The 11,958-nt window shown below is 32.2% G+C and overlaps 1 non-coding gene across 1 annotated transcript; it reads right to left on the bottom strand.

Moving 5' to 3' along the window:
* Positions 1-6,881: 6,881 nt before the first annotated feature.
* On the bottom strand, positions 6,882-6,988 carry LOC139845709 (small nucleolar RNA R71). The gene has a single exon (XR_011758471.1). It is a non-coding gene; the product is annotated as a small nucleolar RNA R71 (small nucleolar RNA).
* Positions 6,989-11,958: the final 4,970 nt, after the last annotated feature.

Here is an 11,958-nt window from a genome sequence, read left to right as displayed (position 1 = left end):
TCTATAACTATAACAATCTTATTTCGAGTGGAAATCTTACTTGAAATTGTTTTCGTGTCATGATTCTGCTTCAAGAACTTTCAAGCCATCCAAGGATCCTTTGAAGCTAGATCTATTTTTCTCATTTCCAGTAGGTTTATCCAAGGAACTTGAGGTAGTAATGATGTTCATAACATCATTCGATTCATACATATAAAGCTATCTTATTCGAAGGTTTAAACTTGTAATCACTAGAACATAGTTTAGTTAATTCTAAACTTGTTCGCAAATAAAAGTTAATCCTTCTAACTTGACTTTTAAAATCAACTAAACACATGTTCTATATCTATATTATATGCTAACTTAACGATTTAAAACCTGGAAACACGAAAAACACCGTAAAACCGGATTTACGCCGTCGTAGTAACACCGCGGGCTGTTTTGGGTTAGTTAATTAAAAACTATGATAAACTTTGATTTAAAAGTTGTTATTCTGGAAAAATGATTTTTATTATGAACATGAAACTATATCCAAAAATTATAGTTAAACTCAAAGTGGAAGTATGTTTTCTAAAATGGTCATCTAGACGTCGTTCTTTCGACTGAAATGACTACCTTTACAAAAACGGCTTGTAACTTATTTTTCCGACTATAAACCTATACTTTTTATGTTTATATTCATAAAATAGAGTTCAATATGAAACCATAGCAATTTGATTCACTCAAAACGGATTTAAAATGAAGAAGTTATGGGTAAAACAAGATTGGATAATTTTTCTCATTTTAGCTACGTGAAAATTGGTAACAAATCTATTCCAACCATAACTTAATCAACTTGTATTATATATTATGTAATCTTGAGATACCATAGACACGTATACAATGTTTCAACCTATCATGTCGACACATCTATATATATTTCGGAACAACCATAGACACTCTATATGTGAATGTTGGAGTTAGCTATACAGGGTTGAGGTTGATTCCAAAATATATATAGTTTGAGTTGTGATCAATACTGAGATATGTATACACTGGGTCGTGGATTGATTCAAGATAATATTTATCGATTTATTTCTGTACATCTAACTGTGGACAACTAGTTGCAGGTTACTAACGAGGACATCAGACTTAATAAACTTAAAACATCAAAATATATTAAAAGTGTTGTAAATATATTTTGAACATACTTTGATATATATGTATATATTGTTATAGGTTCGTGAATCAACCAGTGGCCAAGTCTTACTTCCCGACGAAGTAAAAATCTGTGAAAGTGAGTTATAGTCCCACTTTTAAAATCTAATATTTTTGGGATGAGAATACATGCAGGTTTTATAAATGATTTACAAAATAGACACAAGTACGTGAAACTACATTCTATGGTTGAATTATCGAAATCGAATATGCCCCTTTTTATTAAGTCTGGTAATCTAAGAATTAGGGAACAGACACCCTAATTGACGCGAATCCTAAAGATAGATCTATTGGGCCTAACAAACCCCATCCAAAGTACCGGATGCTTTAGTACTTCGAAATTTATATCATATCTGAAGGGTGTCCCGGAATGATGGGGATATTCTTATATATATGCATCTTGTTAATGTCGGTTACCAGGTGTTCACCATATGAATGATTTTTTATCTCTATGTATGGGATGTGTATTGAAATATGAAATCTTGTGGTCTATTGTTACGATTTGATATATATAGGTTAAACCTATAACTCACCAACATTTTTGTTGACGTTTAAAGCATGTTTATTCTCAGGTGAATACTAAGAGCTTCCGCTGTTGCATACTAAAATAAGGACAAGATTTGGAGTCCATGTTTGTATGATATTGTGTAAAAACTGCATTCAAGAAACTGATTTCGATGTAACATATTTGTATTGTAAACCATTATGTAATGGTAGTGTGTAAACAGGATATTTTAGATTATCATTATTTGATAATCTATGTAAAGCTTTTTAAACCTTTATTTATGAAATAAAGGTTATGGTTTGTTTTAAAAATGAATGCAGTCTTTGAAAAACGTCTCATACAGAGGTCAAAACCTCGCAACGAAATCAATTAATATGGAACGTTTTTAATCAATAAGAACGGGACATTTCACATAGTGCCTTTACTTGTTGCCTTTAACTGTTAAATACTACACTATACTTTAGAAACTTTACTTATCTTAGAATGCCAAGTCAATCTAAGAACTCTGCTCACTGTCCTAAGTACTATCCAATTCCGCCACTGCATTTAAATGCAACACCATGATTTCAGAAATTCTTGACATTCCTATGTCATTTATCATGGTTTTGTGTATAACATATGTATTACATGAAATATTATCCTTGATTTTTGAAACTCCTATAATTCTTACTATTCATACTCAAACGTATATAACTCCCTGTTATATATCACGTACCTATATGCCTTATGCCTTTATGCATCGGTTTATGAACCGGAAAATGTCATTGGGTTATCACAGTATACGGATTGAAAGTCTTTAATCGAAAGATTATTAGATTACGTACTTATCATTTTATGATCTCAACACGTCATACTGCCATTATTGGAGTATAGACAAATCATATCTTATCATATCTATCCCAATAGACTTTGTCTAACACTTTTCCTAAATTTTCTCCGTAAATTACGGAAATCTTTTACTATATATACATATTCAAGGAGGCAAATATATCATTTAGTATTCAAAAACTCATCTCATATCAAACCCTATTCCAAACACATAATATGGATTTCTCACTTGATTCCTCGAACTCCTCGAGCTCTAATGGCAGCGTAACCGGAACAAACGAACCAATTAGCCATCACCTTTTATGGATGAATTGGGGGTGGGTTCGTAGTCTACTTAATCAATGGAGAAGTGGAGAAGGTGATTGATAATGCTAAAAACGAACATATATTTCATAGCATTATCCCTCAAGAAAGACAAGCTTTTAGTTGCAATTGTTCTATTTACAAGTGATATTCGTTTAAATAATAAAAGGTGAAGACAAAAGACAGATTCGACGATTTGAAGACGCAAACGACCAAAAAGCTAAAAAGTACAAAGTACAAATCACGAGGTTCAAATTATTGATGAGAAACGTCTAAAAATTACAAAAGTACGAGCCGTGAAACGCAAAGTACAAGATATTAAATAGTACGCAAGGACGTTCGAAAATCCGGAACCGGGACCAGAGTCAACTCTCAACGCGCTACGCAACGGACTAAAAATTACAAGTCAACGGAGCACAAGAATATAATATAATATATATATAATTATATATAATTATATATATTATATTATATATATATTAAACAATCAAAGATGCCCACATTTTTGGTACATTATGAGCTGTCACAGAAGGCCATGCGATCGCATGGCCACAAAGCCTATATCCCATGCGATCGCATGGTGGCTAAAGTCAAGCCGCATATATAAATTCAGCATTTTTCGGGCGTTTTGGGTACACAATAATCATCTACTCTCTATCTCTCACAGATATATATATATATATATATATATATATATATATATATATATATATATATATATATATATATATATATATATATATATATATATATATATATATATTATAATATTAGTTTTAGTTTTAATTTTGATTTTAATTTAATAATAATAAGGGTATGTTAGCAAATGTTGTAAGTGTGTAAGTCGAAATTCTATCCGTGTAACGCTACGCTATTATTAATCATTGTAAGTTATGTTCAACCTTTTTAAATTAATGTCTCGTAGCTAAGTTATTATTATGCTTATTTAAGCCGAAGTAATCGTGATGTTGGGCTAAATATTAAAATGGGGTAATTGGGCTTTGTACCATAATTGAGGTTTGGACAAAAGAATGACACTTGTGAAAATTAGACTATGGGCTATTAATGGGCTTTATATTTATTTAATTGAATGATAGTTCGTTAATTTAATATAAAGATTTACAATTGGACGTACCTATAAATAACCACATACACTCGATCGGACACGATGGACGGGATATTTATAAGTACTAATAATCGTTCATTTAACCGGACACGGGAATGGATTAATAGTTAATAGACTTATTAAAACAGGGGTGAATTATATACAAGGAAAATTGGTGTAATTATAGTTTAAGTCCCCAATTAGTTGGAATATTTGACTTCGGATATAAGAATAATTTGACGAGGACACTCGCACTTTATATTTATGACTGATGGACTGTTATGGACAAAAACCAGATGGACATATTGAATAATCCAGGACAAAGGACAATTAACCCATGGTAATAAACTAAAATCAACACGTCAAACATCATGATTACGGAAGTTTAAATAAGCATAATTCCTTTATTTCATATTTCATCGCACTTTTATTTACAGTCATTTTATTTAATTGCACTTTTAATTTATCGTATTTTTTAATTATCGTAATTTTATTTATTGTCATTTTATTTATCGCATTTTAATTTATCGCACTTTAATTATTGTCATTTACTTTACGCTTTAAATTAAGTTATTTTTATTTTTAATATTTTACATTAGGTTTTAACTGCGACTAAAGTTTTAAAATCGACAAACCGGTCATTAAACGGTAAAAACCACCTTTTATAATAATAATACTACTTATATATATATATATATATATATATATATATATATATATATATATATATATATATATATATATATATATATATATATATATATATATATATTTACAAATATAGTTTTAAAAAATATAGCGTTAAACTTGGCTAGATCCCTGTGGAACGAACCGGACTTACTAAAAACTACACTACTGTATGATTAGGTACACTGCCTATAAGTGTTGTAGCAAGGTTTAGGTATATCCACTCTATAAATAAATAAATAACTTGTGTAAAATTGTATCGTATTTAATAGTATTTCGTAGTAAAAATATAACTATTTCGTATACACCTCTACGCACCTCAATTATTTTTGGCACCACTGCCGGGGACCAAGACTAGTTCTTAAACGCCGAAATCACAACGCTATATATAAAAAAAATTTTATTAAGTTTTAATACGTTTTAAATTTTAAAAATAACAAAAATATAAAAACAAAAACAAAATATATATATTTTTAAGAGTTTGCTAAATATATATATAAAATTATAAAGTTTCTTTATTTTTATTTTAGTTTTTAAAATATAAGTTTTTATTTGTTTATATAAATATTTTATAAAAACAGAAAAATTAAAAAATTAAAAATTTTCGGGCCTGGTACTGTAGCAGCCCATAATCTGGCCTGAAACCCTAACCCATGCGACCGCATGAAAATATAACGCGATATCCATGCGATCGCATGGCCTGATATGACACGCCAGGTTTGACCTAGTTTTGTATTAATTACGGAGTATTAATTATTATTATTAATTAAAACCTAATTAGGGTTTTATTTATTTATTAATTAGTTTTAGTATTTTAAGTTTTATTATTTATATAAAAACTAATACTTTTATAAAATAAATAATATAAAAATAATATTTTTATAAAAATTGTATTTTTATAACTTTAGTTTTATATTTTCATATCTTTTTATTAGTTAAATTCGTAATTTGTATTTTTCGTTCGTAATTAGTTTTAAGTGTATTATTTTGCCGTAGTTATTTTTATTTTTAGATTTCTAAGATTTGCCGTAAAATCCCTTAAGTGATTTTTCTTTAGACTAAAATTTAGGTGCTTTAGAATTTTACGACATTGTTTATCGCTTTAGTTTTTAATATATTTTAGTACTTTTTTTAAAATAATTGCCGTTTTGGTTATAGAATTCCTTTTAAGCTTTAATACCTTTAGACGAAACTTTTAATTCTTAGTTTTTAGACTTTTAAGTTTCGACGCGCTACGTTCTTTTTATTATTTTTTCGACCTTTTATTTTTCGACGTTTTCCGACGCGCTCTTTTTCTTTCTTATTTCTCGACGCTCTAGTTTTTAGGACATAGATTTTTCTTCAAAATTTCGACGAAAAATTATTTTAAGCGGTTAAATTGATAGACATCCAAAATTTTCTGATTCGTAGTAATAGTTGGATTTGTTAGTGGCGAGTTGTGGGCTTCCGATTTAAAGGATCCTGGCTACCTGCTGCATCTGTTGGCTATTCGAAATGTGGGCAAAATCAGAAAAGTCTATTAATTTGATAACTTATATAATTTTTATCTTTTATAACTAATAGGATATTCAGTGAATGCACCGAGCAAAACGTTCACCACCTTTTATACGTTCACCACCTGTAACTCGATCAAGACATCTAGCCAATATTGTCGCCGTTGATTTTTCTATAGAATCGTCATCCAGTCGACCAAGTACTCCAATTCAAATTTCCGATAATCCATTTTTTGAACCCGACCTCACAATTGAGAATCCGGAGGATATTCTGGGATAATTCAGAGATCCTGAACCAATAATCATTCCTCCTGAACCACAAATCACTCATCCAGAGATTGTCGAGGAAGAAACTATTAAATCATAATCCCTTAGTGATTCAGATTCAACAAATTCAATCATGGAAAATCTGGAACCTCTAAGTATGGAAGACCGAATGAGAGCTAAACGCACTGGCCAAGGTCACGCAATTACTCAACCAAACATTAATGCGCCAGATTATGAAATCAAAGGACAAATCCTACACATGGTAACTAATCAATGCTAATTTAGCGGTGCGCCGAAGGAAGATCCAAACGAACATCTTTGAACTTTTAATAGGATATGTACTCTATTTAAAATCAGAGAAGTGGAGGATGAACAGATCTATCTCATGTTATTTCCCTGGACTTTAAAGGGAGAAGCCAAAGATTGGTTAGAATCGTTACCTGAAGGGGCGATTGATACATGAGACGTTTTAATTGAAAAATTTCTTAAACAATTCTTTCCGGCATCTAAAGCCGTGAGACTTCAAGGAGAAATTGTTACTTTTACACAGAAACCAAATGAAACTTTATATGAAGCGTGGACAAGATTTGGAAAGTTGTTAAGAGGATGTCCGCAACATAGTTTAGACACTTATCAAATAGTACAAATAATCTACCAAGGATGCGACATCACTACACGAAAAGACATCGATATAGCAGGTGGTGGTTCCATTATGAAGAAAACAGTAACTGAAGCTTACAAAATTATTGATAACACTGCTTCCCACTCACATGAGTGGCATCAAGAAAAAGATATCATTATATCATCTAAAGCGGCTAGAGCCGATTCTAGTCATGACTTAGATTCCATTTCCGCAAAGATAGATGCTGTCAAAAGACGAATGGAAAATATGACTAAAGATATTCACTCAATAAGAATTAGTTGTGAGCAGTGTGGAGGACCACATTTGACAAAAGATTGTCTCAGTATTGAACAAACAATGGAACAAAGAGAGAATGTTTCCTTAATTAACCAAAGGCCTGGAAATAATTATCAGAATAATTATCAACCGCAAAGACCAATCTACAATCAAAATCAGAATTATAACCGAAATGTTCCATACAACAACCAACAAGGTCCTAGCAATCAACAAGTATCTAATAATACCTACAATCAGCAGAGACCTATTTTTCAAAACAAACCACCACAAACCGATGATAAAAAACCAAATCTAGAAGATATGATGCCAAAGCTAGTTGAATCTCAAACTCAATTTTCCACATCTCAGAAACGAACCAATGAACAAAATGCTCAAGCATTTAGAAATCAACAAGCTTCTATTCAAAATTTGGAACAAGAATTAAGCAACCTAGCAAGGTTGATAGGTGAAAGAAAATCGGGAAGTCTACCTAGTGATACAAATGCTAACCCTCGGAATGAAATAGCTAAAGCCATTACCACAAGAAGTGGTATTACACTTAAACCACCTGAAATACCTGTAATTTCTGATGATTCTACTCCTACTACATAAGAACCACAACTTGAGCATGGAAAAGAAACAGAATCGGTAGTTGAAAAAGTTAATGAAGATAATACAGTTAAGGCTAAACCTTATGTTAAACCATACCAACCACCACTTCCTTACCCAAGTAAAATGAGAAAAGAAAAACCTGAAGCCGAGCAATCTAAATTCTTGTATATGTTTAAACAAATAAATGTCAATCTTCCTTTCATTGATGTGATTTCAGGAATGCCAAGATATGCTAAATTCTAGAAAGAAAATGGAAGAACTCTCGGCTGTTACTATGAATGCTAATTATTCTGCAGTGCTGTTGAATAAGATACCAGAAAAATTATCAGATCCAGGAAGTTTTACAATTCCATGTTTTCTAGGTAGTCTTAGTTCAATAGAAGCATTGGCAGACTTAGGTGCTAGTATAAATTTAATGCCGTATTCACTATACGCTAAACTAGACCTTGGAGAATTGAAACCAACACGAATAAGTATACAACTAGCCGATCGATCAGTAAAATATCCTAGAGGGATAATGGAGAACATGCTAGTTAAAGTTGGTACTTTAGTATTTCCAGTAGATTTTGTTATTCTGGACATGGAAGAAGATTCTCGAGTTCCTCTCATATTAGGAAGACCATTCTTAAACACGGCTAAAGCAATAATATACGTATTCGATAAGAAACTGACCCTAAGTATAGAGGACGAGAGTGTTACCTTTTCTGTTGATAGAGCCATGCAACAACCGCAATCTGCAGATGATACATGTTATTATATTCAAACTATAGATTCACATGCAGAATTGTTAGAAGAATTTCTAGAATTACAAGGAACATGAGAATGTTCTTTAGGAGAAGGAACTGAACCAATTGATGAAGCTGAATTGTTAGCCGCACTTATGGCTAATGATTATGAACCAACAATAGAAGAACTTCAAATGCTAAAAGAAGAAGACAGATATCGATACAAATCATCGATAGAAGAACCACCGACATTAGAGTTAAAGCCACTTCCAAACCATTTGGAATATGCTTATTTACATGGTGAATCTGAATTACCTATAATAATATCGTCTTCTCTTACAGAAAATGAAAAATCTCGACTCATTTCTGTGCTAAAAGCTCATAAACCAGCTATTGCATGGAAGATTCATGATATTAAAGGCATAAGTCCTTCGTATTGTACGCATAAAATCCTTATGGAAGAAGGTCATAAAACGTATGTGCAACTCCAACGAAGACTAAATCCTAATATGCAAGATGTTATTAAGAAAGAAATTATTAAACTGCTTGATGCATGTTTAATTTATCCAATCTCTGATAGTCCATGGGTAAGCCCAGTTCAATGCGTGCCTAAGTAGGGTGGCATGACTGTCATCACAAATGAAAAAAAATGAGCTTATTCCTACTAGGACTGTAACAGGATGGCGAATTTGTATTGATTATAGAAAATTAAATGACGCCACCAGAAAAGATCACTTTCCTTACCTTTCATTGATCAAATGTTGGAAAGATTAGCCGGAAATAGTTACTATTATTTTCTTGACGGTTTTTCTGGATATTTTCAAATCCCAATAGCACTCGAGGATCAAGAGAAAACCGCATTCACGTGCCCTTATGGTACTTTTGCTTACAAACGCATGCCATTTGGACTTTGCAACGCCCCTGCAACCTTTCAAAGATGCATGATGGCGATTTTTCACGACATGATAGAAGAATGCATGGAAGTTTTCATGGATGACTTTTCAGTCTTCGGTGATACATTTGAATCATGTCTAGTTAATCTTGAACGAATGCTTATTAGATGCGAACAATCAAATCTAGTTCTTAATTGGGAGAAATGCCATTTCATGGTTAGAGAAGGCATCGTTCTTGGTCATAAAATTTCAAAGGAAGGAATTGAAGTGGATAGAGCTAAAGTAGATGTAATTGCTAAACTTCCACATCCCACCAATGTTAGAGGAGTTAGGAGTTTTCTAGGGCATGCCGGTTTTTACCGGCGTTTCATAAAAGATTTTTCTAAAATTGCCACTCCTATATATAAACTCCTAGAACAGGATGCTCCATTCATCTTTTCAGATGAATGCATCAAATCTTTTACTAATCTTAAAGAAAAACTCACTAATGTGCCGATCATGATAACTCCAAATTGGAATCTTCCATTTGAACTTATGTGCAATGCAAGTGATTTTGCAATGGGAGCCGTTTTAGGACAAAGGATTGAAAAATGATTTCAACATATTTATTACGCTAGTAAGACGTTACAAGGAGCACAAACGAACTACACAACTACTGAAAAAGAACTCCTTGCTATTGTCTTTGCTTTTGACAATTTTTGTTCATATCTCATTCTAGCTAAAACGGTGGTCTATACCGACCATTCTGCTCTTAGATACCTATTTTCAAAACAAGATGCCAAACCACGATTAATCCGTTGGATCTTACTCTTACAAGAGTTTGATATTGAAATCCGAGACAAAAAGGGAGCAGAAAATCTCGCCGCTGATCATCTTTCTCGTCTTGAAAATCGCGAATTAGAAGTTCTAAATGAATCGGCCATACAAGATAACTTTTCTGATGAATATCTATTGAAGATCGATTATAATGAAATTCCATGATTTGCAGACTATGCAAACTATTTAGTATGCGGATTCCTTGAAAAAGGGTTGTCGTACCAAAAACGAAAGAAATTCTTTAGTGATATAAAACACTATTTTTGGGAAGATCCACATTTGATTAAAAGTTATCCCGATGGAATAATATGCCGATGTGTATTCGGAGATGAAGCTAGTCAAATCTTAAACCATTGTCACACAGGACCAACAGGAGGGCATTATGGGCCTCAACTCACAGCAAGAAAAGTCTACGATGCTGGATTCTATTGGCCTACAATTTTCAAAGACGCACACCTTCTTTGCAAATCCTGTGATGCATGTCAAAGGGCCGGAAAAATAAGTCAACGTGATGAAATGCCACAAAATGTCATTCAAGTATGTGAAGTATTTGACGTTTGGGGTATTGACTTTATGGGTCCATTTCCAAAATCTCATAATAATTTCTACATTCTTGTTGCTATTGATTATGTATCTAAATGGGCGGAAGCACAAGCTCTCCCAACTAACGATTTACGAGTTGTAGTCAACTTTTTAAAACATCTTTTTGCTAGGTTCGGAACACCGAAAGCTTTAATAAGTGATCGGGGTACTCATTTTTGTAATAATCAACTTGAGAAAGTTCTCAAAAGATATGGAGTAACTCATAAAATCTCCACTGCTTATCATTCACAAACAAGTGGACAAGTTGAAAATACCAACCGAGCTTTAAAATGTATTATAGAGAAAACCGTAGGATCAAATCCGAAGGAATGGTCCATGAAATTAGAGGATGCACTCTGGGCTTTTAGAACAGCCTACAAAACTCCAATTGAAACCACACCTTTCAAACTCGTTTATGGAAAAGCATGTCATCTTCCAGTAGAAATTGAACACAAAGCATTTTGGGCTTTGATGTGCAAAACGTGGTATATGAATTAATGTATGAAATAATATGGAAAAATACCAATTAAAGATTGTTACACACTAACGGGCAGTGTACCCGATCGTGTAGTAGTATAAATAATGGTTTAGTTCCGTGTATCGTGAAATGTCCCGTTCATATTGATTATAAACGTTCCATATTAATTGATTTTGTTGCGAGGTTTTGACCTCTATATGATACGTTTTTCAAAGACTGCATTCATTTTTAAAACAACCATAACCTTAATTTTATTTTATCAATAAAGGTTTTAAAAACATTACGTAGATTATCAAGAATGATAATCTAAAATATAATGTTTACACATGACCATTACATAATGGTTTACAATAGAAATATATTACATCGACATATGTTTCTTGAATGTAGTTTTTACACAATATCATACAAACATGGACTCCAAATCTTATCCTTATTTTAGTATGCACCAGCGGAAGCTCTTAGTATTCACCTGAGAAATAACATGCTTTAAACGTCAACAATAATGTTGGTGAGTTATAGGTTTAACCTATATAACAATAGACCACAAGATTTCATATTTCAATACACATCCCATACATAGAGATAAA

The sequence above is a fragment of the Rutidosis leptorrhynchoides genome, chromosome 4, assembly GCF_046630445.1.
Source record: "Rutidosis leptorrhynchoides isolate AG116_Rl617_1_P2 chromosome 4, CSIRO_AGI_Rlap_v1, whole genome shotgun sequence".
Lineage (NCBI taxonomy): Eukaryota > Viridiplantae > Streptophyta > Magnoliopsida > Asterales > Asteraceae > Rutidosis > Rutidosis leptorrhynchoides.
Note: the sequence above shows the minus strand (reverse complement) of the source record. Positions and strands in the feature narration are given on the sequence as shown.